Source organism: Calonectris borealis, chromosome W (assembly GCF_964195595.1).
Source record: "Calonectris borealis chromosome W, bCalBor7.hap1.2, whole genome shotgun sequence".
Lineage (NCBI taxonomy): Eukaryota > Metazoa > Chordata > Aves > Procellariiformes > Procellariidae > Calonectris > Calonectris borealis.
This window is the reverse complement of record NC_134351.1, coordinates 36,105,530-36,133,000: the sequence shown is the minus strand read 5'-3', so window position 1 is coordinate 36,133,000 and position 27,471 is coordinate 36,105,530. Positions and strand designations below refer to the sequence as shown.

At 44.6% G+C, this 27,471-nt stretch overlaps 1 long non-coding RNA gene across 1 annotated transcript; it reads left to right on the top strand.

Annotated features, from left to right (window-relative positions):
• Window positions 1–522: 522 nt before the first annotated feature.
• Window positions 523–5,324, top strand: LOC142074800 (uncharacterized). The gene is made up of 3 exons (XR_012670709.1): window positions 523–610; window positions 1,208–1,293; window positions 5,120–5,324. It is a non-coding gene; the product is annotated as an uncharacterized LOC142074800 (long non-coding RNA).
• The last annotated feature ends 22,147 nt before the right edge of the window (window positions 5,325–27,471 follow it).

Sequence of the window (27,471 nt, the reverse complement as noted above, 5' to 3'; positions counted from 1 at the left end):
GATGGCAAAAGTTACAGATTGGTTCAAGATTTGAGAGCAATAAACAAAATTGTAGAAGACTTGCATCCTGTGGTAGCAAATCCTTATACATTGCTAACTAAATTAAAGAATAGTCAGATATGGTTTACCATACTGGATTTAAAGGATGCCTTTTTCTGTCTGGCTTTGGCAAAAGAAAGCCAAAAATTATTTGCATTTGAGTGGGAAAATCCTGATACAGGGAGAAAAACCCAATTAACCTGCACAGTGTTACCCCAAGGATTCAAGAATAGTCCTACTATCTTTGGTAATCAATTAGCACGAGAAATTGAAACTTGGAATCCCCCATCACAAGATGGCACTCTGTTACAATATGTAGATGATCTTTTAATTGCTACAGAAACAGAAGAAGAATGTGTGCAATGGACTGTAAGTTTGCTTAACTTTTTGGGATTACGTGGATATCGAGTCTCTCAACAGAAAGCTCAGCTGATACAACCACAAGTGACATATCTTGGACTTGAAATCTCAGGAGGACAAAGAGAACTCGGAGCGGAACGAAAAGAAGCTATTTGCCGCACACCAGAACCCAGGACGGTAAAAGAACTCAGAACCTTTCTTGGAATGACAGGTTGGTGTGATTATGGTTATATAATTATGGACTTTTAGTGAAACCACTGTATGAACTATTGAAAGAAAATCCGTTAGAACTAGTTTGGACGGGGGAAGCAAAGAGAGCATTTCAACAGTTAAAAATGGAACTTATGAGAACCCCGGCTTTAGGCCTCCCAGATATTTCAAAACCCTTTTGGCTGTTTTCTCATGAAAGACAGGGCATAGCGCTGGGAGTGCTTGCTCAACGATTAGGACCCTACAAGAGAGCGGTTGCATACTTCTCCAAACAATTAGATGAAGTGAGTAAAGGATGGCCCGGATGCCTGCGAGCAGTGGCAGCGGTCGTCCTCAACATTCAGGAAGCTCGCAAGTTTACTATGGGTCAGAAAATAACGGTATTGGTCTCCCATACAGTTTCAGCAGTATTAGAACAAAAAGGGAGTCACTGGCTTTCTCCTTCTCGATTTTTGAAATACCAAGCTATTTTGGTAGAGCAGGATGACGTTAATATACAGACTACTAATATTGTAAACCCAGCATCTTTCCTCAGTGGAGAAACCTCAGAAACTGTGATGCATGACTATTTAGAGACAATGGAAGCTGTCTATTCAAGTCGACCGGACCTGAAAGAAGAACCACTGGAGGATGCTGAGGACTCATGGTTCACAGACAGGAGCAGCTTTGTGAAGCAAGGAGAACGTAAGGCTGGGTATGCCGTGACTACCACCCATAAGGTGATAGAGGCTAAATCTTTTCCTGTTGGGACATCTGCACAGAAGGCCAAAATAATCGCTTTGACTCGAGCCCTAGAATTGTCAAAAGGGAAGAAAATTAATATATGGACTGATTCTAAATATGCCTTTGGAGTGGTACATGCCCACGGAGCCATTTGGAAAGAACGAGGATTGCTTACAGCCCAAGGAAAACAGATAAAACATGCAAAAGAAATTTTACAACTCCTAGAAGCTGTAAAATTGCCAGAGAAAGTGGCTATTATGTATTGCGAAGGACACCAAAAAGGTAACACTGAACAGGAAATTGGAAATAAATTGGCAGATCATGAGGCCAGACAAGCTGCAGAAAAGACAGAAGTTGAGGCATTGGCTTTGATTCCAGATGGTAAATTTCAAGTATTAAAATTAAATTTAGGCTCTGAAAGATATTCAAAGGAAGATAGGAATTTGATTGACGACTTAGGAGGGAAAGAAAAAGATGACAGATGGGTATATACACCAGATGAACGTATTATACTACCCTCCAGAATATTGTGGAAATTAATTTTAGATGAGCACAGCAAAACTCATTGGGGAGCAAATGCTTTGTACAAGGATCTAAACAAAAGAATAGTAGGTCGCAATTTGTATACTGTGGTAAAACAAGTAACGCAGCAGTGTGAAATTTGTTTCAAAAACAATCCTAATACAACCAATAGGGTACAGGTAGGGACAATTGGAAAGGGTAAAATCCCAGGGCGACAATGGCAAATAGACTTTTCCGAACTCCCAAGAAAAGGAGGGTATCGGTACTTGTTAGTGTTAACAGACACATTCTCAGGTTGGCCAGAAGCTTTCCCTTGCAGAACAAATAAAGCTCGAGAAGTCATCCGAGTATTGCTGAATGAAATTATACCTCAATGTCCTGGTTTCGGCTAACATAGTGATCATGAACTGGCCAGAAGGCAAAGATTTTGGAATATCCCCAGAGGAGGAGGTGACACGTGCTGAAGAGGCCCCACTGTATAATAAACTACCAGAAAATGAGAAGCAATATGCTCTGTCTCACTGATGGGTCCTGTCGCCTTGTGGGAAAGCATCGGAGGTGGAAAGCTGCTATATGGAGTCCTATACGCCAAGTTGCAGAAACTGCTGAAGGAGAAGGTGAATCGAGCCCGTTTGCAGAGGTGAAAGCCATCCAGCTGGCCTTGGACATTGCTGAACGAGAAAAATGGCCAGTACTTTATCTCTATACTGACTCATGGATGGTGGCAAATGCCCTGTGGGGGTGGTTGCAGCAGTGGAAGCAGAACAACTGGCAGTGCAGAGGTCAACCCATCTGGGCTGCTGTATTGTGGCAAGATATTGCTGCCCGGGCAGAGAACCTGGTTGTAAAAGTACGTCACGTAGATGCTCACGTACCCAAGAGTCGGGCCAGTGAAGAACATCAAAACAACCAGCAGGTGGACCAGGCTGCTAAGATTGAAGTGGCTCAGGTGGATCTGGACTGGCAACATAAGGGTGAATTATTTATAGCTTGGTGGGCCCATGATGCCTCAGGCCATCAAGGAAGAGATGCAACATATAGATGGGCTCGTGATCAAGGCGTGGACTTGACCATGGACGCTATTGCACAGGTTATCCATGAATGTGAAACACGCGCTGCAATCAAGCAAGCCAAACGAGTAAGGCCTCTTTGGTATGGAGGACGATGGTTGAAATACAAATATGGAGAGGCCTGGCAGATTGATTATATCACACTCCCACAAACCCGCCAAGGCAAGCGCTATGTGCTCACCATGGTGGAAGCAACCACCGGATGGCTGGAAACATACCCTGTGCCCCATGCCACTGCCCGGAACACCATCCTGGGCCTTGAAAAGCAAGTCCTATGGCGACATGGCACCCCAGAAAGAATTGAGTCAGACAACGGGACTCATTTCCGAAACACCCTCATAGGCACCTGGGCCAAAGAGCATGGCATTGAGTGGGTCTGTCACATCCCTTACCATGCACCAGCCTCCGGGAAAATCAAACGATACAACGGACTGCTAAAGACTACGCTGAGGGCAATGGGTGGTGGGACATTCAAGCATTGGGACACACATTTAGCAAAAGCCACCTGGTTAGTCAATACCAGGGGATCTGTTAATCGAGCTGGCCCTGCCCAGTCAAGACTCTTACGTACTGTAGATGGAGATAAAGTGCACATAAGAAATATGCTGGGGAAGACAGTCTGGGTTACTCCTGCCTCTGGCAAGGGAAAACCCATTCGTGGGATTGCTTTTGCTCAAGGACCTGGGTACACTTGGTGGGTGATGCGAAAGGATGGGGAAGTCCAGTGTGTACCTCAAGGGGATTTGATTCTGGGTGAAAATAGCCAATGAACTGAATTTTTTGATGTCAATTGTTATGTGATATTGTATATCATTATTTCTATGGTTGCTATCAATGGTATAGCAGTGAAAATCACCGAGATTAGTGAAGAATGAACTAACTCCGATGAAACCGAGCAAAGTGCAATGATGATAGAACTGGACGAGCGCAGCAATACCGAAATGAGAACTGGCTTCAGGATGCAACAGCCCAACAACACACACCATCTCTCCGGCCCTGAAAGACTGTTATGACAGATGGAGCCCAAAGTCATGGACTAAATGAACTCAATGGACATTTTAAAGGGATAGTCCATAGACTAAGGGAATGATATCTGTGTGTGTGTATATATATATGTATATATAAAAGGAAAGATAGTGGTGATTAATTGAAATGTATTGAAAAATGTGTGACCTAAGCACGACGTAAATGGTATGGAATAAGGGGTGGATACTGTCCTGGTTTCGGCTGGGATAGCGTTAAATTTCTTTTGGATTTAGTATGAGGAGAATGTTGATAACACACTGATGTTTTCAGTTGTTGCTAGGTACCCTCCTAGTCCAAGGACAGCTCCCGTGCCTACTGACTGAGCTAGGTACACAAGGTGGGAGGGAACATAATCAGGACAGCCAGCCCAGCTGGCTAATGGGGTATTCCATACCATGTGACATCATGCTCAGTATATGAATGGTAGGCGTGATCCAGGAAGTACCGATTGCTACTTGGTTATCGGTCAGCGCGGGCGGTGAGCAATTGCATTGTGCATCACTCATTTTGTACATTCTATCATTATTATTATTATTATTTTCCCTGTTCTGTTCTGTTAAACTGTCTTTATCTCAACCCACGAGTTTTTCTCACTCTTACCCTTCCAATTCTCTCCCCATCCCGCTGAGGGGGTGGGGGGAGTGAGTGAGTGGCTGCGTGGTATTCGGCTGCCTGCCAGATTAAACCACGACACTCGATTTGGAATACCAGCAGTAATATCATCAGAGGTACTCACTTTTGCACACAAATAGTTCAACAACTTAGTAAAATGCTAGGGATTGAGTGGCAGTTACATACACCACATCGACCCCAAGCAAGTGGGCAGGTTGAGAAGATGAATCATTTGATAAAACAACAACTAGCTAAAATTTGTCAAGAAACTAATCTATATTGGTATCAAGAGCTTCCACTTTCGTTGCTTAGGATCAGAACAAAACCGAGAGCTAAGGAAAGCATAAGTCCTTTTGAAATTCTGTTTGGAAGGCCATACCAATTGCAATATAGAGGAGAAGATTTGAATCAGTTAGGAGAAGGATATTTGCAACAGTATACGATTGCTCTAGGAAAACAATTGGGCCAAATAGAAAAAGTTGTCTTAGGAACCAGAGCTAGGGGCCTAGACCAACCGGTTCACCCTTTTAAGCCAGGGGATTGGGTTTATGTCAAAGTTTTTGCAGGTCAACCATTGGAAGAAAAGTGGAAGGGACCATTCCAGGTGTTGCTGACAACCTTTACTGCAATCAAGATCAAGGAGCAGACACCCTGGATACACCATACTCATGTGAAGAAAGCTCCACCTGGAGAATGGACTTCTGAGAGGACAGGACCATTAAAGTTGAAACTCTCTCGAATGCAGTAAATTACACTTGGGACTTTGACATATTATACGCTGATATTAGCTTTTGAGTAAGGAATGAAAACACTAAGAGACTTGATATTCCTTTACTTTTGGATAGAATTACTCCATGAGAGGTCAGGGAATCCATGGAAAGGAAACCTACATATATAGACTTGTTACAAAGAATAGTCCAGATCGCTAATAAGTCAGACTGTTGGGCCTGTACTCTTTTTCTGGAGCATTCAAAGAAGGGAGCTCCCTTAATTGGAATCCCTATACCAGCTAGTATATCTTGGAACACTCCGTGGAGAAACACTTCTTTTAACGTAAGTAGGGAAATGAAAGAACAGGAATGGATAATTGAGACCCCCACTCCAGGACAAAAATATTGTACCTGTGTACAACAGTGTAACCCCCCCAGAGGAATGGACAAAATCAGATGCCTAACAAAGACTGACTTTGTTGGAAATTATTCGGATTGTAATAAGACTATAAGTGTTGGGGGTTTAAGACCTGTTGAATCTTTTGAATGGCTGGTACCTGAAGGAAGAGGTCAGTATTGGATTTGTGGAAACAAGGCCTGTAAGGTCTTGCCACCAAATTGGTGAGGGATATGCGCTTTGGGAGCAGTAATACCACACGTTACTATGATTGAGAAATTAGAATCTAAAATGTGTCTAAGAACATATCTTCGAAGAAGTAAGAGAAGTGAAAATAACCCATTAGTGTTGCAGCATACATGCACAGCCTTTATCATAACAGGGCAACCCTACCATCTCTCTCTCCATCGCACCTCTCTCCCTGTCTCTCTCCATTGCCTCTTTTATATCTTCCTTCCGGCAACGATCACATCTGCTCACAATTCCCTTCACCTGTTTCTGTTCTTGAATCAGCTGGTACTCATTAGGCCACCTCTTAATTCTTCTCCACATCTCCCCCTTTTTTGTTTATGATTTTGTAGCATTGCCAAAGTCCTATCCGAAACTCCCGATTCCAGAATTCTCCTCCACATCTCCCCCTTTTTTGTTCTCAATCACCAAATTGTCCATTACATTCACTAGAACAAGTTCATATTCAAATGAAACCTGTGACCCATATTCTTTTATTGATTTGCGTACCTCCTTAATCACCTCATATGATAGACAAACTTAACATTTCTAATTCTTTTTCCTATTCTCCATAACCCATATTCTTTTATTGATTTGTGTACCTCCTTAATCTAATTCTTTTTCCTATTCTCCATAATCTAATTATTTTTAACCCATATTCTTTTATTGATTTGCATACTTCCTTACACAGACTTAACATTTCTAATTCTTTTTCTTATTAACATTTCTAATTCTTTTTCTCCATCACACAGTTCACTTTCCTATAGAACATCACCGATATGTGTGTGTGTGGGTACGAATCCCCGCAGCAGATCTTCTTGGTGGGGGGGAGGACGGGAACAAATGGTGCTTTAGCCTCTGTCGCTGTAAAGCTTCATCCGCCGTTGGCGCAAGTTCAAATGAATCTCTCTTCTCTCTTGATTTTCCCTCCAGAATTGCTGAATCAGTCACGTTTTGCAACACCTGCTCCGCAGGACACAACTTCTGCAGAGCTGCATACACACAATATTCCTTCTAGAACTACTAATTGCAAAGTTTTCCTCTTCTGCAGTTCTTCTACTGAGATGCCGACTGCCCCATGACTAATGTATAAAGTTCATATAACTTCCCCACGGCTGCTCACCTCTGTATCCGTTTCTTTTCAACGGCTTTGTTTTCTTTTATCCCGTTTCCTTTCAACGGCTTTTTTTTTTCTTTTATCCCATTTCCTTTCAACAGCTTTTTTTTTTCTTTTATCCCGTTTCCTTTCAACGACTTTTTTTCTTTTATCCCATTTCCTTTCAACGGCTTTTTTTCTTTTATCCCATTTCCTTTCAATGGCTTTTTTTCTGTTTCCTTCCAACAGTTTCTATCCCATTTCCTTTCAATGGCTTTTTTCCTGTTTCTTTTCAACAGCTTTCGCAGTTCAGCGGGACTCACCACCGGATATTTCTATTTTCTTTCTCCAAGACCTTCTTTCTTCAGGTTTATCTTCTTTCAGTCCCTGTTCAGGCGCCAATTGTTGCAGCATACATGCACAGCCTTCATCATAACAAGCCAGGCCTACCATCTCTCTCTCCATTGCCTCTTTTATATCTTCCTTCCGGCAATGATCACATGTCTGCTCACAATTCCCTTCACCTGTTTCTGTTCTTGAATCACCTGGTACTCATTAGGCCACCTCTTAATTCTTCTCCATACATTAGTAGAGAGACCCACCGGGTTCCATTCTTTTGCACGATGGTTTCTCCCATGGTCAGGAGTTGGTGAATTAGAGAAAGCTATAGTAAACATATCTGCTATGATTGAGAAAATTGGGAACGAAACCTCTGATGCTATAAAGGCCTTGCAAGAAGAAGTGTCTGAATTGGCAGAAATAAGCCTCCAGAATAGAATGGCTTTGGACATGATGTTAACCTCTCAAGAAGGAGAATGCACAATGCTAAACACAAGCTGTTGTGTATACGTAGATCAAAGTGGTAGAATTTCTACTGATCTAGAGGAAATCTGGAAACAGACAAAAATACTCCATGAAATACAGAAAGATGACACTTCATATAGATTAGGGGAAACATTCAAATGGTTAACTTCATGGATTCCCGACCTTAGTCAATGGGTGAAAAAGTTGTTAGGCATTCTTATGATTGTTATATTGGGTTTTGTTTGCATATATGTAATAATACAGTGTTTTTGGAAATGTTGTTCTGTAATGGGAAACCGAAGTTCTGAGAGGGTAAGACTAATAAAAGAGGAACTACAGTGAAGTTCTCCTTTTACAGCCTCAAAGGAGCTAAATTTATTGAGGGATATAGCTTTAACTATATACCCTCAAAAGAAAAGGAGGGATTGATAGGGATTAACATCAAGTAGGAAGGAAAAATGAAGAGATTTACAGTTCTTTGGTTGAAATGATGCAAATGGTTAGGAATACCTTGTGAATAGGCTGACCTGACACATAGTAGATAAAAAGGCCTTGAAACTTAGTATTCTAGATAAGGAGGCCAACCTTGTACCTTGAGATAAGAGGGTGGTGCTAGTGAGAATTACGCTACTTAAGCCAGGAGCTAGAACTAAGTATGCGTGAAGACTGACACTTTTCCATATGTTAATGAATTCTGGGAAATGTAATGAATATGTATAATCTAACTGTACATAACTTCTATGGTTAAGTGATTTGGCACGCACACTAGGTGGAGCGATCCCCTGTGCGTCCACCGCTGCAATAAAGAATACCTGCTTTCTAAAAATCCAAATTGAGTCTTAGAGAGTTTGTCAGGAACTTCTTCGTTTCAGTCCTCCATACCAAAGAGGCTTTACTCGCTTGGCTTGCTTGATTGCAGCGCATGTTTCACATTCATGGATAACCTGTGCAATAGAGTCCATGGTCAAGTCCACCCCTCGATCACGAGCCCATATGTATGTTGCATCTCTTCCTTGATGGCCTGAGGCATCATGGGCCCACCAAGCTATAAATAATTCACCCTTATGTTGCCAGTCCAGATCCACCTGAGCCACTTCAATCTTAGCAGCCTGGTCCACCTGCTGGTTGTTTTGATGTTCTTCAGTGGCCTGACTCTTGGGTACATGAGCATCCACGTGACATACTTTTACAACCAGGTTCTCTACCCGGGCAGCAATATCTTGCCACAATGCAGCAGCCCAGATGGGTTTACCTCTGCGCTGCCAGTTGTTCTGCTTCCACTGCTGCAACCACCCCCACAGGGCATTTGCCACCATCCATGAGTCAGTATAGAGATAAAGTACTGGCCATTTTTCTCGTTCAGCAATGTCCAAGGCCAGCTGGATGGCTTTCACCTCTGCAAACTGGCTCGATTCACCTTCTCCTTCAGCAGTTTCTGCAACTTGTTGTATAGGACTCCATACAGCAGCCTTCCACCTCCGATGTTTTCCCACAAGGCAACAGGACCCATCAGTGAACAGGGCATATTGCTTCTCGTTTTCTGATAGTTTGTTATACAGTGGGGCCTCTTCAGAACGCGTCACCTCCTCCTCCTCTGGGGATATTCCAAAATCTTTGCCTTCTGGCCAGTTCGTGATCACCTCCAAGATTCCTGGGCGACTGGGGTTTCCTATTCGGGCCCGTTGTGTGATCAGTGCGACCCACTTACTCCACGTAGCATCGGTTGCATGATGTGTAGAGGGGACCCTCCCCTTGAACATCCAGCCCAGCACCGGCAGTCGGGGTGCCAGGAGGAGCTGTGCTTCAGTACCAACCACTTCCAAAGCAGCTCGAATCCCTTCATATGCTGCCAATATCTCCTTCTCAGTTGGAGTGTAGTGGGCCTCGGATCCCCTGTATCCCCGACTCCAGAACCCTAAGGGTCGACCTCGAGTCTCCCCTGGTGCTTTCTGCCAGAGGCTCCAGGTAGGGCCATTGTCCCTGGCTGCCGTGTAAAGCACATTCTTTACATCTTGTCCTGCCCAAACTGGCCCAAGGGGTACTGCCTGAACTATCTCCTGTTTAATTTGTACAAAGGCTTGTCGTTGCTCAGGGCCCCATTTGAAATTGTTCTTCTTCTGGGTCACTTGATAGAGAGAGCTTTACGATTTGACTGGAATTTGGAATGTGCATTCTCCAAAAGCCCACAACGCCTAAGAAAGCTTGTGTTTCCCTTTTGCTAGATGGTGGGGACATGGCTGTTATTTTCTTGATCACATCCATTGGGATCTGACGACGTCCATCTTGCCATTTTATTCCTAAAAACTGGATCTCCTGTGCAGGTCCCTTGACCTTACTTTGTTTTATGGCAGAGCCGGCCTTCAGAAGGATTTGGAGTATTCTCTCCCCTTTCTCAAAAAATTCTTCTGCTGTGTTGCCCCATAAGATGATGTCATCAATGTATTGCAGGTGTTCCGGAACCTCACCCTGTTCCAGTGCGGTGTGGATCAGTCCATGGCAAACGGTAGGGCTGTGTTTCCACCCCTGGGGCAGTCGGTTCCAGGTGTACTGGACGCCCCTCCAAGTGAAAGCAAACTGTGGCCTGCACTCTGCCGCCAAAGAGATGGAGAAGAATGCATTAGCGATATCCATTGTGGCGTACCACTTGGCTGCCTTTGACTCCAGTTCGTATAGGAGTTCTAGCATGTCCGGCACGGCAGCACTCAGTGGTGGCGTGACTTCGTTCAGGCCACGGTAGTCTACTGTTAGTCTCCACTCTCCATTGGACTTTTGCACTGGCCATATGGGACTGTTAAAGGGTGAGCGAGTCTTGCTGATCACTCCTTGGCTCTCCGGTCGACGAATCAACTCATGGATGGGGATCAGGGAATCTCGGTTGGTGCGATTTTGTCGCCGGTGCACTGTTGTGGTAGCGATTGGTACCTGCTGTTCTTCCACCCTCAGCAACCCCACAACAGAAGGGTTCTCCGAGAGACCGGGCAAGGTGGACAGCTGTTTAGTTTCCTCCGTCTCCAGGGCAGCTATACCAAAAGCCCACCGGTACCCTTTTGGGTCCTTGAAATACCCTCTCCTGAGGTAGTCTATGCCAAGGATGCACGGGGCATCTGGGCCAGTCACAATGGGGTGCTTCTGCCACTCATTCCCGGTTAGACTTACTTCGGCCTCCAACACAGTTAACTCTTGGGATCCCCCATTCACTCCAGAAATACAAATGGGTTCTGCCCCTTTATAGCCTGATGGCATCAGGGTACACTGTGCACCGGTGTCTACCAGAGCCTTATACTCCTATGGGTCTGATGTGCCAGACCATTGAATCCACACAGTCCAGTAAGCCCGGTTGTCCCTTTCCTCCACCTGGCTGGAGGCAGGGCCCCTCTAGTCCTGGTCATCATATTCGCTATCCACTTCTTGTAAGTATGAGTCAGAAGTCCCTTTGTTCAGGTTGGAAGTGGAATCAGCCCTTCTACTCTGTCTGCGGAACTGCTCACTGGAGACTGGAGCAGCAGTTTTCCTGGAAGAACCCCCTTTTGTGGTTGTTTTTCCTTGCAACTCATGTACCCGTGCCTGTAGGACTGAGGTAGGTTTTCCATCCCACTTCCTCATGTCCTCTCCGTGGTCACGCAGGTAAAACCACAGGGTGCCCCGGGGTGTGTACCCACGATGTCTCCTCTCTTGAGCAGAGGGACGCTTGCTCCTAATGGCTGAGACATTGGCCCGTGCAGGTGGGGAGCAGGACATATCCTCTTTGAGTTGCTGGACCTCCTGAGACAGTTTCTCCACAGCAGAGACACAGGCCTGTAGGGAGGAAGAGAGACTATCTTCATATTGCTGGAGTTGGCCAGCCAGTTCATCCACTGTTTGTTCCTCTCCATCTCTCCAGGTCATTATTGCCAATGAGTTTGCATGTGACGCTGGTGCGCTCCGTACAAACTTCCGCCACATGGGTCGAGTGCATTTGACCTCATCTGGGTCTTTGGATAACTGCTCGTTGTTCAGGTCATCATAAATCACTTCCAGCACGGCTAATTCCCTCAGGTACTGGATACCTTTCTCCATGGTGGTCCACTTGCCTGGGTGACATATAACATCTTCCTTGAAGGGATACCTTTCCTTAACGCCTGACAGGAGTCGCCTCCAGAGGCTGAGGACTTGTGCCCCTTGTTCAAGCGCTTTGTCAATGCCCCCTTCCCTAGAAAGGGATCCCAGCTGCTTGGCTTCCCTACACTCCTATTCCAGGTTACTGGCCCCGTTATCCCAGCATCGGAGCAGCCGGGTGATAATGTGCTCGCCTGAAGTCTTTTCGCATATCTCGCAGCTCAGCCAGGGATAGGGATCGGGTGGTTACCATCTCATTTACGGGTTCTGCCTCTTCCTCCTCCTGTTCTCGTGATGACCCTGGTTCATCTTCATCCCTTACTAAATGAGCTGATTTTCTTGTGCATTTTCTTTTTTGTATAGGGGCGACTGATACCGGCATGGGTTGGTTCCCTGTCGCAGGGGGCGGAGGAGCTGACATGCCTGCCGTGGGGGGTGAGGGAGCCGCTCTGCCTGCCATGGGGGGTGGGGTAGCCACAGGGCCTGTTGCTTTGTCATCAGCTGCAGAGACCTTTTCTTCCCCTTGGGGGTTCTGAGTGGTGTTAAACAGGGCTCAGTAGGCGTGGGCCAGGCCCCAGCACATTGCAGTGTTTTGCGTCTCCCTAGAATGGCCAGGGTGACAGCATGCTTTTTCCAAATATTCTACTAATTTTTCAGGATTCTGCACTTGTTCAGGGGTGAAGTTCCAAAACACTGGGGGTGCCCACCATCCTAGGCATTTGCCCATGCTATCCCACTCGCCCTGCCACTCATAACTATCCAGCCTTGGGGCAGATCTCTGGATGACATTCTTAAATTGCTTACTAACCTTGGACAAAAGCAAAACAATATTCCCAAGGAGTACCAATAGATGTATCTTAACTACCCAGGGATGTTCAAGGTACTGACAAGTTATCTTAACGAAGGAGATGACATCATAGAGGAAGGTAGTGAGGGTGCCATTCTCTATTTCCTCCATAAAAAACCTCTCAGAGGAAGAGGTATAATTGCTAATAGTCTCCATGAGGTGGTACCCGAAATACAGTAACGGCTTCATTACAAATCCCAAATACCAAATAACCGCCAATGCCAGCGTTTTAGTAACAAATCTCCCAGGCAAAACATCATTAATCACGGCAGAGCACAGCAGACTACAAAACCCAACTCCAATCTTTAACAGGTACAGTAAAAACAAGAGCATGGTGCAGAGCAAATTAATATGTTAACAGATATAAATTCCTTAATATGCTCTAGTTAATCTGTTGTTATCTCAACCCTTCGCTGCCCCACGTTGGGCGCCAAAAAGGACTGTCGTGGTTTAATCCCAGTGTGGTGGTGCATTCATACCCCCCTTCTTCCCTGGGCCACTTGTTGATCTGGGCCGCCTGTTGATCTCAGAAATTTCCATGAAACCTCGACCTTGGTGTATTGAGTCTGGCTGAAGTTTTAGCAAACAAAATAAATTCGGCAACAAGTGATTTACATAAATTAGAACACCCATTACAATCTTCTTTGACAGCATTAGGAACGAGCCAGTGGCTTTTGGCTAATATATTGCCTACATGGGAAAGAATTAATGAAAAGGACCACCAACTAATCACAAATACATTTGGCACAATTCAAAATAATATTTCTCTAGCTCTTAGCTGCATCCAGGCTCAATTATGGATACAATCTACCGTTGCAGCTATTATAAGGGAAGGTGATGAGGGCACCTTGCCCACTGAAATCCGAAAGGTAGTTTGGGATAATGCAACTAAATTTGAAAAAGAATTTCAATCTTGGTGGCGTCTAGTCAATTTTACGTACGACTCCACTGACAGCAAAGTCACAGCCTTTGTTTTGACAATACGCAATGCTTCGGTATATATCATATACCCAGTCATTGCGCTGGGATTAAATCACAATGGAACGGTACTCTACCCATTAGAACATAGAGTATGGACCCAAAAAAATGGGAATAAATGGCAAACTATTGATGTTGATGCATGTGTTTTGTGAGAACAACAGGGATTTATTTGTGAAAGCAATACCATCAAAGATCAAGACATTTGTCTTCACACTGAACAAAATGTTTGTAATTTTGAAATACATCCTGATGAAACCCCTGAAACTGTACTTATATATGTTGGAAATGCATGTGTTTGCATGAGAACGCTTTGTGATTCTATACTTACAGATAACATAATTGTGGAAACATCTAACCACTCAAATATCTGTATTTGTAATTTTACTAAGATTATGGGATGCGACTTCAACTATTCAGCTCCTGTTACAACCCATCAGTTGCTACAATCAAGCTATACATCTTATCAAGATCTACTACCTACCCCCATTGGAATGAATCTTACATTAGTACGAAAGCTGTTACAACATGATGACCTGAGTCAATTGCTAAACCAGATTCGAAACAATGGACAAAGAACTCTGGTTACGGTCCATCATGATGCAGAGAAGATACATGATGTCCTAGAAAAGGTGAAGAAGGATGGAGAACATCACTGGTGGGATGTTTTATTTAAATGGTCACCAACAGCAACAGGAACTTTGAATTGGATTTTACATCCCATAACAATTTTATTAATTTCTATTCTGCTATGCTTATTGTTGAACATTATTCTATGTGTTAAAGTGTGGAAAATAACTAAACAAATGGCACTAATACCAAAACCTCCTCGCATATATAACATTGCTTAATTGTACTTAATAAAACCTTAATAGTTAAGTATATTAATAATTAAGTATACCAACCAAAAATTTCCCTCAAATTACAATTGGAATATGACATTGATCTGTTTATAGGCACAGAGGCAAGAGGCGACCACACCGCCACTCTGTGATCAAGATGGATTGACTTTAGTCACGGGGTGGATTGTGGTGGTGCATTCATACCCCCCTTCTTCCCTGGGCCACTTGTTGATCTGGGCCGCCTGTTGATCTCAGAAATTTCCATGAAACCTCAGCCTTGGTGTATTGAGTCTGGCAGTTGAGCGCTCCTTGACTGTATCAGAAACTCTGCATAGCTGAGGCTGGGAACATCCTCCTACTGTCTGGCCCGGGTGTCCAGCAGAACAACACCGAAACCTTGAGAATTCTTTAGTAATTACCACCTGGGACTGTGGCCAGGATGGAAATTTATGGATGACTAAAGCCAACCATCTTGTGAGCCTATAAATGGTGGTCCTAAGTGAGGCCCTTTGAGCTCTCCTGGACCGCAGCGGGCTGCACCCAGCATCTCCCTCTGAGTGGGACGCCTCTCAGAGCTTGCGATCTTTCAGGCCTACGATATTCGGAGGACCGCTGGGTCCTGGGTGAGTCCCTTTCAAAGCTCAACCCTTCGCCCGTTGAGAGGGAATGCCTAGACATTCGACGTGAATATTTCTTCACTGAAATCGAGGGGAATTTTTAACAGGTATACCTTCTGTATATTTTTTTTATATATATATGTTTCTCTGTGTGTGTGAACTAATAGTAAGCATAATCTGTAATTAAGTTGTGATTGTAGTAGACTTACTAACCTATTTTGCAAATATTGAATAGTTAATGATTAGGCGTTACTAAAGTTTGTTAATGATTAGTTGATAATTAAGTGTTGCTAAATTGTGAATGAAACCTAGACTGTCCCTGAAATATAAACCCTTAGATGATTTTCCCTTATATGTGTCACCCATGTAATAAGTAATAGAGTGAACCTTGCCATTGAATTCTATTAGGTCGCACCTTTATAAATCTCTATTAAAATAACTTTCTGCTAGTTTCTTTGATGGTGATTCTTTAAGAGGCCTCTAAACCACTCACTTGCGACACCCAGCCAGCAAATAAACCCCACGCAGCCGCTCGCTCACCCCCCCCACACACTCCGGTGGGATGGGGGAGAGAATTGGGAGGGCACAAGGAGGAAAGCTCCCGGGTTGAGATAAAAACAGTTTAATAATTGAAATAAAACAAAGTAGAACAGTAATAATAACAATGAGAACAACAACAATAACAGAATACACAAAGCAGGCGATGTGCAATGCAACTGCTCACCGTCCGCCGACCGCGTGTCACGAACGGGGGCAAGCCCCCCCACACCCCTGGTTTTTATACTGAGCATGATGTCACATGGTATAGAATACCCCATTGGCCAGCTGGGTCAACCAGCCTGGCTGTGCTCCCTCCCCTGGCCCAGCTTGCCCTGCAAGTGGCAGGGCATGGGAGGCCGAAAAGAGAAACCAAAAGTCTCCCCTTGGACCATCAACGCTCCTCTCATACCAAACCCAAAACACAGCACACCCCCCAAGCTGCTGGGATAAAAGTTAACTCTGTCCCAGCCAGAACCAGGACACGGTTTACCAGGAAGTACATCAGACCTGGAAGGGCCTTCCCCTACATACACAGGGGAGGGGGGGTGCCATTTTGCCTTAGCCGCCATTTTATGACAGGGCATCACCATTTTATAGCAGGGGGTGCTATTTTGTTAAACATCATACTGTTCTGTGATTGGCTGACGGCCATTTTGTGACACCGTTATACCCACATGTTCTCAGGCAGCCCTGTGATTGGCTGCCCTCCTCCTTGGGACCAGGAAGTGCTCAGATACAAAAATATATACATTTATATACAATATATATAATATGTACATATTTAGAAGTATATAAAAAGGGGTGTACAATTACATATAAATATATATTTCATTTATTTATACATAGATACACTCTTTTATATATACTTCTATATATGTATGTATGTATATTTTTTTTTATATTTATACATTTTTAAAGCTATAGAAATTAAATACAAATAGCCATAAAAAATACGTGCTGGTAAACCACCAGTGCATATACACGATCAGCATTGAAATAAAGACTGACCAGAACCAGCATGTCTCATTTTGCTTTCGGAAGATGATTGTGAAGCTGCATCTTCAGCCCTGGAAGCCTCTGATATTTTAAGAAACCATGCCAAAACAGTAGTGGTAAAAAATTACTGGGACCCGTCCTTGTATGTGTGTACTGGGTCTGTCTGGGATGGAGTTAACTTTCCTCATAGCAGCCCATATAGTGCTATGCTTTGCATTTATGGCTAAAACAGTGTTGATAACACGCCAATGTTTTGGCTACTGCTGAACAGTGCTTGTACAGCATCAAGGCTTTCTCTCCAACCACTCCCCACCCCCAAAGGCCAGTAGGCTGGGGGTTGGCAAGAGGTTGGGAGGGGACATAGCTGGGACAGATGACCCAAACCGACCAAAGGGATATTCCATACCATATGACATCATGCTCAGCAATAAAAGCTGGGGGAAAGAAGGAGGAAGGGGGAGCACGTTCTCGGTTAAGGCGTTTGTCTTCCGAAGCAACAGCTATGCATACTGAGGCTCTGCTTCCCTGGCAGAGGTTGGACATTTGCCTGCTGATGGGAAGTAGTGAATAAATCTCCTCTTTTTGCTTTGCTTCTGCACGTGGCCTTTGCTTTTCTTATTTAACTGCTGTTATCTCAACTCAAGAGCTTGTCCATCTTATTTTCTCCCTCTTTCCTGTTGAGAAGGGGGAGCGAGTGAGAGACTGGGTGGGGAGTGTGCCAGCCAGCCAAGGTCAAGCCACCAGAACATGAATTATTACAGGTCCCAGGCCAGCAATGGTCTTCCCGGTTTTCAAGGTGTTCCTGTGATGTATGGTGTGGGTGTCATAAGTATATTCCGTAGCCTGTTTCAAAAGGCTGTCCCGCTTTTGAAAAGGGCTTTGGAAATTGCAAATAAGAGGCAGAGCATGCAATCAAGACTGTCCTGTTAGTCTGTCCTGATTACTACAAAAACAGCTAGATGTGGGCTTTGGGATACAGACTGCAGCCACATGCTCTTAGAGACCACAGCTACTGCAGAAAGAACAAGTGGATTAGTAAGAGCTATGGGGGGGTTGCAGAACTGAAAGACCATGATTATTATCTGGTACAGAGGAGTAGTCAGCAGGATACTGGTGATAAAAGGGCTGGTGGTGGTGATATGACAGAGGCTGTCAGAAGTCGGGGGGTCATACAATTGCTAGCTGTGCTGATGAGGCTGTGGCTACTGTTCCCAGGATGTGAAAGCAAAACAGTTACAAACAAGGCCATTGATTAGTACAGCTAACAAAGCCAGTTTTTGGATGTTGCAACAGTAAGCAAATGGTTTTAGCACTCAAAGACTATGATTATTATTGAGCACAGAGGAGTAGCAGTCAGGATGGTGGTGACAAAATGGATGGTGGGGTTGCTAGTTCTGAGGCCTTGGCTTATAGGCTAGAAAAACAGAAAAAAAATGTTAGAACGAAGACTCCTAATTAGGAAAGCTAAACAAATTTTGAGTTGCAGCAAGAGTCTTATTGGCAAGGGATTATGGAGACCAAAAGGGCCCTTCAATGCAAACTGTTTTTCTGAACGTGGTGGGCCAGTGAACAAGTCTCCCATGAGGGTAGAAGATGAGCCCCTGGAAGGGACTTCCTGGTTACTGCAGCCCCCTGCAGAGCAAGAAGCTGTCCAACACAATGAGGATGTTTCCCAAGGGGAGGCTGCCTGCTGCACTCCCAAGGCCTGAGGGGGCATTTGAAGGCCCAGCTTTACCCCCACCCTCAAATGTAGCAGGGGTGGTGTAGGAGGCAGCAGACTAACCCCATGGCTTCCACGGAGCATGTTCAGCAGTGGGAATGGCCGATCCAGAGGTTCGGAGCTAGATGTTATGTAGAAGAATACAGATTTGTTAATTTAGATCAGGTATCGCTACATGAAGCTTATGAAACATTTATTCAGGGTGCAGAACAAATTTTTGATCATTTACACCAACTGTTTGAACCTGGTGATTATGCTCAGTTCTGTCTTGAAGCTGTCAGCATGCATGACGCTCTATATTCTCCCACTATTAATTGAAACAATATGAATGCTGCAAAATTTTTAGACTGGGTCAGTACTGTCTTGCAAAGTAAAAGTAAAAACTGTGTTTTGATCAGAGTTTCCACCTGGCTGTCATTATTGCAAAAGCTGTTGGGGGTGGGGTACATAGAATCCTGCAGTCTATCCCCCATTCCAAAATTTATAGACAAAAAGCGGTGCTATTTAATTGATCTAAATAACAGTGACTAATCTCTGTTTTGCTGGGAGTCTCGCAGCACTTAAAGCCATGAGGGACCTGACAGATACAGAAGTGTTAAGCAGAGCAAAAGAGCTACGTGACAAACTGGGGTGGCGTGTGCATAGGAAGGTCAAGCTAAGTGACAAGCCCTTGTTTGAGGATCAGCTACATGTTAATATACGCGTCATCCTTTATTCCTATTCCCCCTATCTGAGGGGAAAAAGAGTTGGGGGATTTTTAAGTCAAACGACAGTCTTGGATATCCCAAGACCTGTTTCCTCCGTTTACATGATGAACATTATCATGGTGTTATGCTTGGCAACCATTTAGGTGAGTTGATGAGCGAGTTGCCGCCAGATGAGCACATTACAGAGTTTGCATCATCAGGCCCCAAATCTTACAGCTACTTGCAGTCTGGAGGAAAGTGTTGTTAAAAGGTTAAAGGCATCATTCTAAATGCAACAAACAAACAGAGAAAAGATGAATTTTGAGGCCCTGAGGGATCTCGTGTTGGATTATGACATAAATCCAGACAGTGACGACCCTAAAAAGATCATGATAGAACTGTGCTCTATCATCAGGAACAAGCAGAAGTGGGCAATAGAAACCAGGCCCCTTGGGAAGACGCAGAAGGTGGTCTATGACAAAAGGGTACTAGCTAAAAAATTTAAAAGCCTCCCCTATGGTTTTTTATTATGGGCATGTGCTGGAGGCACCTCTTTTCTGTTATTCTGGTAGAGCCTAGCCAACTGTGGGAGAAGTTATTTTGTCAAAACTCTTTTGGAGAATGCCGACTGCTTGCTGTCTGTTATGCCTGAGAATATTGCGTGGTGTGGCAGTTGTTGGCAACTGCTGTGTCAGGAACTGCTCCGTAAATAACCTTTCATCAAATTTGTGGAGGACTTACATGAAGGCCTTAGCCATAATCATTTATTTCCCCCCAGTAAAGTAAATATGGTTGTGGTTGATGATTTGATGAACTCTGCTTGTGAGTGATGAAACTGAGAAAGCTTTGACTAAGTATGTGCATCGCAGGAATCTTTGCATCCTGTACATTGTCCAGAATGTTTCTTGCCAGAGTAAAAAGATTCACACCATCACTCTCACCACTAAATATATGGTGCTATTTAAGAACCTGTGAGATAAGCTCCAGGTTGCATCCCTAGCCAGGCAGATGTATCCTGACAAGGCCCAGTTCTTTTTAGAAGCGTTTGAAGGTGCTACGAAGGCACCATGTGGGTAAACTGGTTTTTGATTTAAACGCTTCTACCTGTCGTGATTTAGCTGCAGCCGGCAGCTAAACACCACACAGCCGCTCGCTCACTCCCCCCACCCCCAGTAGGATGGGGGAGAGAATCAGAAAAAAAAGTAAAATTCATGGATTGAGATAAAAACAGTTTAATAGAACAGAAAAAGGAAGGGGAAAAAAAAAAGAATGATGATATAATATACAAAATAAGTGATGCACAATACAATTGCTCACCACCCGCCAACCGATGCCCAGCCAGTTCCCGAGCAGCGGTCATTCCTCCCCGGCCAACTCCCCCCAGCTTTTATACTGATCATGACGTCATATGGTATGGAATACCCCATTGGCCAGTTTGGGTTAGCTGTTTTGGCTATGCTCCCTCCCAGCTTCTTGTGCACCTGGCAGAGCATGGGAAGCTGAAAAGTCCTTGACTTATGGTAAGCACTGCTCAGCAACAACTAAAACATCAGTGTGTTATCAACGTTATTCTCATACTAAATCCAAAACACAACACTATACCAGCTACTAGGAAGAAAATTAACTCTATCCCAGCCGAAACCAGGACATACCCCAGAGGCTTTTAGGCTAAGAACTGGTCTTTTCCTGCCATTTACATATTGAAAAAAAATAGACTGATGTTCAGCAATAATAATACTCTGCACTGCTTCTGATGACCTGATAAAGGCCATTTCTGAAATTGCCCTGAATACCTTGAAGAGGAATATTCCATTTACACCCCACCAGATATGCATGCTGAGAAAGGGCCACAAATTTATTAAAAGCCTGAGTAGCAAAAGTGTGTCCTTCAAAAGAAAGAAGCTACTGTTGAAGCAAGACAGTGGGTTTATCGCTCCTCTTCTAAGTTTTGCTCTTTTGCTCATCATGGCGCTTTTGGTAAAGCAGTGACAGAATATGTGGAAAAACTGTATCTGGTGCCTGAAAATCACCTGCAGCAGTGGCTCACTGTCGCGAATGAGTGGTTTAGAGGCCGCTTAAAGAATCACCATCAAAGAAATTAGCAGAAAGTGATTTTAATAGAGATTTATAAAGGTGCGACCTAATAGGATTCGATGGCAAAGTTCACTCTATTACTTATTACACGGGTGAAATATATAAGGAAAATCGTCTAAGGGTTTATATTTTAGGGACAGTCTAGGTTTCATTCACAATTTAGCAACACTTAATTATCAACTAATCATTAACAAACTTTAGTAACAATCATTAACTATTCACTATTTGCAAAGTAGGTTAGTAAGTCTACTACAATCACAACTTAATTACAGATTATGCTTACTATTAGTTCACACACACAGAGAAATATATATATATATTATGTACAGAAGGTATACCTGTTAAAAATTCCCCTCGATTTCAGTGAAGAAATACTCATGTCGAATGTCTAGGCATTCCCTCTCAATGGGCGAACGGTTGAGCTTCGAAAGGGACTCACCCAGGACCCAGCGGTCCTCCGAATATCGTAGGCCTGAAAGATCGTAAGCTCTGAGAGGCGTCCCACTCAGAGGGAGATGCTGGGTGCAGCCCGCTGCGGTCCAGGAGAGCTCAAAGGGCCTCACTTAGGACCACCGTTTATAGGTTCGCAAGATGGTTGGCTTTTAGTCATCTGTAAATTTCCACTCTGGCCACAGTCCCAGGTGGTAATTACTAAAGAATTCTCAAGGTTTCGGTGTTGTTCTGCTGGACACCTGGGCCGGACAGTAGGAGTATGTTCCCAGCCTCAGCTATGCAGAGCCTCTGATACAGTCAAGGAGTGCTCAACTGCCAGACTCAATACACCAAGGCTGAGGTTTCATGGAAATTTCTGAGATCAACAGGCGGCCCAGATCAACAAGTGGCCCAGGGAAGAAGGGGGGTATGAATGCACCACCACACTCACCCTATAAGGTTTACTGTTGAAAATAAAATATTCTTAAAATCTTTAAACTTTGCTGTCTGTAGTGTCCATTTATAAAATATGTTGGGGTGGGGTGAGGTTAAAGAACACACACACACACAACCTTGCACTTGGGTTGTATGTTTTATTTACAGAATACATTTATGAAAATCATTACAAGAGATGCATGTCTGGGTCTTCTGAATCATATTTTGAGTAGCTCTGGTCATGGGGAAAGCTCCATATTCATATTTTACAAAACACATTACCATCTGATCTTTTTGTACTAGATTATTAGGATATAGTTTTAAAAGCTGTTCAGAAGGTAGTGCCTTGTTACCGTGATGTAGGAAAAAGGCACAGTGGTCTCTGCAGGCCGTGGAGAGAGGATGCTGCAGTTGCTTCCTCTGGAAAGCAATATCCATAGCATTGTGGTTTAAAAAGGACATGATTCTTTCAGAAAAGAGGGCACTGTTTGGAATGTAGCATGCAAGTCATTTCTGATCTGCCAGGAAAATTGCTAGCCAGTGCTCTCCAGGCTGGTTATGTGGATGCATTTTCACAACTCTGCTCGCTGGTCTTGGAAAAACACAGGCCCCAGGGAACCAGTTGCTTGGGTAAACGCCTAGAAATGTTCCTCTGGAGTAGGGGTCTGCTGAAAAACACCAAGAGAACTGTTCAGTGTCCATCTTCACATGTAGTCAAAGAAAACATGTTTCCTCCGCTTTATTTCTATCACGTCAAATTCACTGTACACGATCATATTAACGGTGGTGTCCAAGGCCCCTGCAAAGCGTGCTTCTCCTCTCAGGTTTCCTGTTTTAATCAGGGAATAGTGATCAGCACATTCTTGGTCTGGAGACAGGTCAAAGGCAAACAGCATATAGCCATGGGCTCATCAAACAAAAACTGTCTTTGCAGTGCATCAGCTTAATTTTTACATCCACACTGTTGAATAAAAGCTTGTCTTGAAAGAACAGATAGCTGTGGATGGATCCCAATAGTTTGATCCTCCTATGCTGGGCCGTCAGAGCTGAGCGTTGCCTGAACCACTGATTACCAACACCATCTAGCATGACTGCTTCCTGCTGTCCATCTGTGTCTTTGTAGAACAGCTCCATGGAGAAGTGCATGGACAGCATGTCACGGCTATAATTGAGAAGCAACTCAATGAAGGTGCAGTAGGGGTAGCACTTTTTGCTCTGGCTTATCAGTCGGTCACCCAGCATAACATCCAGCTGGCTGAAAACAGAGGCCAGTATGTAATTCACAAGACCCACGGCCTCACCAGCTGCACGGTTGGTCCTGTCAGCATTTACAATCTTGCAGCAAAGGTACAGCAGTGTGGGTTTAAGATCTATGTAATCTTGCTCATTCACAGCTATAAAAAAGTTCAGAGGTGCAGACTCTGCAATAGGGGAAAGTGGAGGCACCTCAATAAACAGGCCTTTCTCAATGCTGATCTGTGCTGGGGACACTTCAAACAAATCCAGCGCAGATTTGGTACATTCTTCTGAGCAGGCATGAATGAAAGCCATCCCTTTTAAAATATATTTCCTTTTCTTTTAGAATGGGACTTCTTTCTCTGGGTTTTCTGTTTCTTTTGCACCATTTGGCCTGGCTTGTTGTTCTTTTTCTTCTTCTTGTCCTGGTCAGACTGTTGTCTGGTGCCCTCCTATCTTTTTCTTTTAAAGGGCTGGGGGGGACCTTCCTTCCCTTTCCTCTGGGGGTGTGACATGGCACTCTTTCTTTTAAGGCTTTTTCTTAGAATATAAGCAAGACCTGAGCCCTCCTGATTTGACGGTGTTTCCAACTTGTCCATGACAACCTTGAAAACATGTCCAAACACCTTTTTTGCAATAGCTTGAGTTGCGCTTTTAACATGTGGCGTAACAATTTCCAAACCCCTTTTCAAAAGTGGGATGGCCTTTCTAAACAGGCTATGGAATATGCCTCTGACACCCGCACCATACATCACAGGAACAGCTTGAAAACCCAGAACACCATTGCCAGCCTGGGCTCTGTAATAATTCATGTACAAGCACGGGGCCCCCTGATTTTTTACCACTACCATTTTGGCATGGTTTCTTAAAATATCTGAGGCTTCCGGGGCCGAAGATGCAGCTTCAGTCACCTTCCCAAAGCAGAATGAGACATGCTTGTTCTGATTGCTCTTTATTTCAATGTCAATCCTGTCGATGTGGTGGTGGTTTATCAGCACGCAGTATGGCTTATGATACATACAACACTGTCATGATCTCATTGTTATTACTGCCGGTCAGAACACAGTGCAATAATGGAACTGCAAAGTCCCCGACTGTACATGCAGGTACTGTATTTCCACCAGCCCCACCTCCCACTTGCCTGAGAGTTTCATGGACCTCAACAGCTGTACAGTAAAGTTCGAGCTGGTGTTTTGTGGGAAGATTCTGGCACTGACATTGCTGGGTAGCGTGATGTAGAACCCCCCATCTGCCATCCTTCTTTTTTCCCTCCTCCACTGCCAAGCAGTAGATGTCCTGGACCTGAGAAGTTTCTATCCAACTGTTAAATTTCTGGGGCCAGCAACGCCACTTCACCAGCAGCTGTTTCTTTCTTCCTTTCCCTTCTGCAGCCATGATCTTCTCTTGTAGATTCTGTATTTTCTTGTAGATCTTCTCTTATAGATTTTCTCCTAGTCAGGATTTATTTTTTGAAGTTCTTCAGGGTAAAATGTCCCCTCAGTTGCTTCATGATCATAGTCTATTAAGTGGTACACAGGTATTTGTCCCCTTTTCACAATTTCAGCTACTATGAAAATTCCATCTGTGAAAGTCTGCTCATAACCTTTCTCAAATCTCTCTTTTGTTCTAGACACCCTGATGTGGACTGTTAGATGGATAAGGAATTGCCACGTCCAAAGAGTTATAGTCAATGGCTCAATGTCCAAGTGCAAACCAGTAACAAGGGGTGTCCCTCAAGGGTCCGTACTGGGACCAATACTATTTAATATTGTCGTGGTTTAACCCCAGCCAGCAACTAAGCATCACACAGCCACTCGCTCACTCCCCCCTGGCGGGACAGGGGAGAGAATCAGAAGAGTAAAAGTGAGAAAACGCATGGGTTGAGATAAAGACAGTTTAATAGGTAAAGCAAAAGCCACGCACGCAAGCAAAGCAAAACAAGGAATTCATTCACTACTCCCCATCGGCAGGCAGGTGTTCAGCCATCTCCAGGAAAGCATGGCTCCATCACGCGTAACGGTTACTTGGGAAGAAAAACGCCATCACTCCGAACATCCCCCTTCCTTCTTCTTCCCCCAGCTTTATATACTGAGCATGATGTCATATGGTATGGAATACCCCATTGGCCAGTTGGGCTAGTGTCGTGGTTTAACCCCAGCCAGCAAAAAAAAAACGCCACGCAGCCGCTCGATCACCCCCCCCCCGGTGGGATGGGGGAGAGAATCGGGAGGGCACAAGTAGGAAAGCTCCCGGGTTGAGATAAAAACAGTTTAATAACTGAAATAAAACTAAGGAGAACAGTAATAATAACAATGAGAACAACAACAATAACAGAATACACAAAGCAGGCAATGCACAACGCAACCGCTCACCGACCGCCGACCGCGTGTCAAGAACGGGGGCGAGCCCCCCCCCACACCTGGTTTTTATACTGAGCATGATGTCACATGGTATAGAATACCCCATTGGCCAGCTGGGTCCACCACCCTGGCTGTGCTCCCCCTCCCGGTGCAAGCATCACCCAGCAACGCCAAAGCATCAATGGGCCATCAACGCTACTTTCACACCGAACCCAAAACACAGCACACCCCCCAAGCTACTGGGAAGAAAGTTAACCCTCTCCCAGCTGGAACCAGGACAATATCCACCCCTTATTCTATACCATCTACATTAGTTCATGGGCCATCCCTCTAAAACGTCCGTTGAGTTCATTTAATCCATGACTTCGGGTTCCATCTGTCATAACAGTCTTGCAGGGCAGGAGAGATGGTGTGTGGTGTTGGGCTCTTGCATGCGGAGGCCAGTTCTGGGCGCTCGTCTGGTTCTATCATTGTTGCACCTTGCTCAGTTTCATTGGAGTTCATCCTACATTAATCTGGGTTATTCTTACTGTAATACTGTTAATATGGCATATGGTAACCATAGAAGTGATGACATACAGTACTATGTAATAACTAACATCGTACAATTCAGTTCATTGGCTATTTTCACCCAAAATAAAATCCCCTTGAAGTACACACCGGACTTACCCATCCTTTCCCATCACCCACCAAGTGCACCCAGGTCCTTGAGCAAAAACAATCCCACGGATGGGTTTTCCCTTGCCAGAAGCAGGAGCAACCCAGACTGTCTTCCCCAGCATATTTCTCATATGCACGACAGGGACTTTATCCCCCTCTACAGTACGTAAGGGTTTGGATTGGACAGGGCCAGCTCGAGTGACAGATCCCCTAGTGTTGACTAACCAGGTGGCCTTTGCTAAATGTGTGTCCCAATGCTTGAATGTCCCACCACCCATTGCCCTCAGTGTTGTCTTTAACAGCCCGTTGTATCGTTCAATCTTTCCGGAGGCTGGTGCATGGTAGGGGATGTGATAGACCCACTCAATGCCATGCTCTTTGGCCCAGGTGTCTCTGAGGGTGTTTCGGAAGTGAGTCCCGTTGTCCGACTCAATTCTTTCTGGGGTGCCATGTCGCCACAGGATTTGCTTTTCAAGGCCCAGGATGTTGTTCCGGGCGGTGGCATGGGGCACGGGATATGTTTCCAGCCATCCTGTGGTTACTTCCACCATGGTGAGCACGTAGCGCTTGCCCTGTCGGGTTTGTGGGAGTGTGATATAATCAATCTGCCAGGCCTCCCCATACTTATACTTAAACCATCATCCTCCATACCAAAGAGGCTTTACTCGCTTGGCTTGCTTGATTGCAGCGCATGTTTCACATTCATGGATAACCTGTGCAATAGCGTCCATGGTTAAGTCCACCCCTCGATCACGAGCCCATCTATATGTTGCATCCCTCCCTTGGTGGCCTGAAGTGTCATGGGCCCACCGAGCTATAAATAATTCACCCTTATGTTGCCAGTCCAGATCTACCTGAGCTACTTCGATCTTGGCAGCCTGGTCCACCTGCTGGTTGTTTTGGTGCTCTTCACTGGCCCGACTCTTGGGTACGTGAGCATCTACGTGACGTACTTTTACAACCAGGTTCTCTACCCGGGCAGCAATATCTTGCCCCAATGCGGCAGCCCAGATGGGTTGACATCTGCGCTGCCAGTTGTTCTGCTTCCACTGCTGCAACCACCCCCACAGGGCATTTGCCACCATCCATGAGTCAGTATAGAGATAAAGTACTGGCCATTTTTTCTCGTTCGGCAA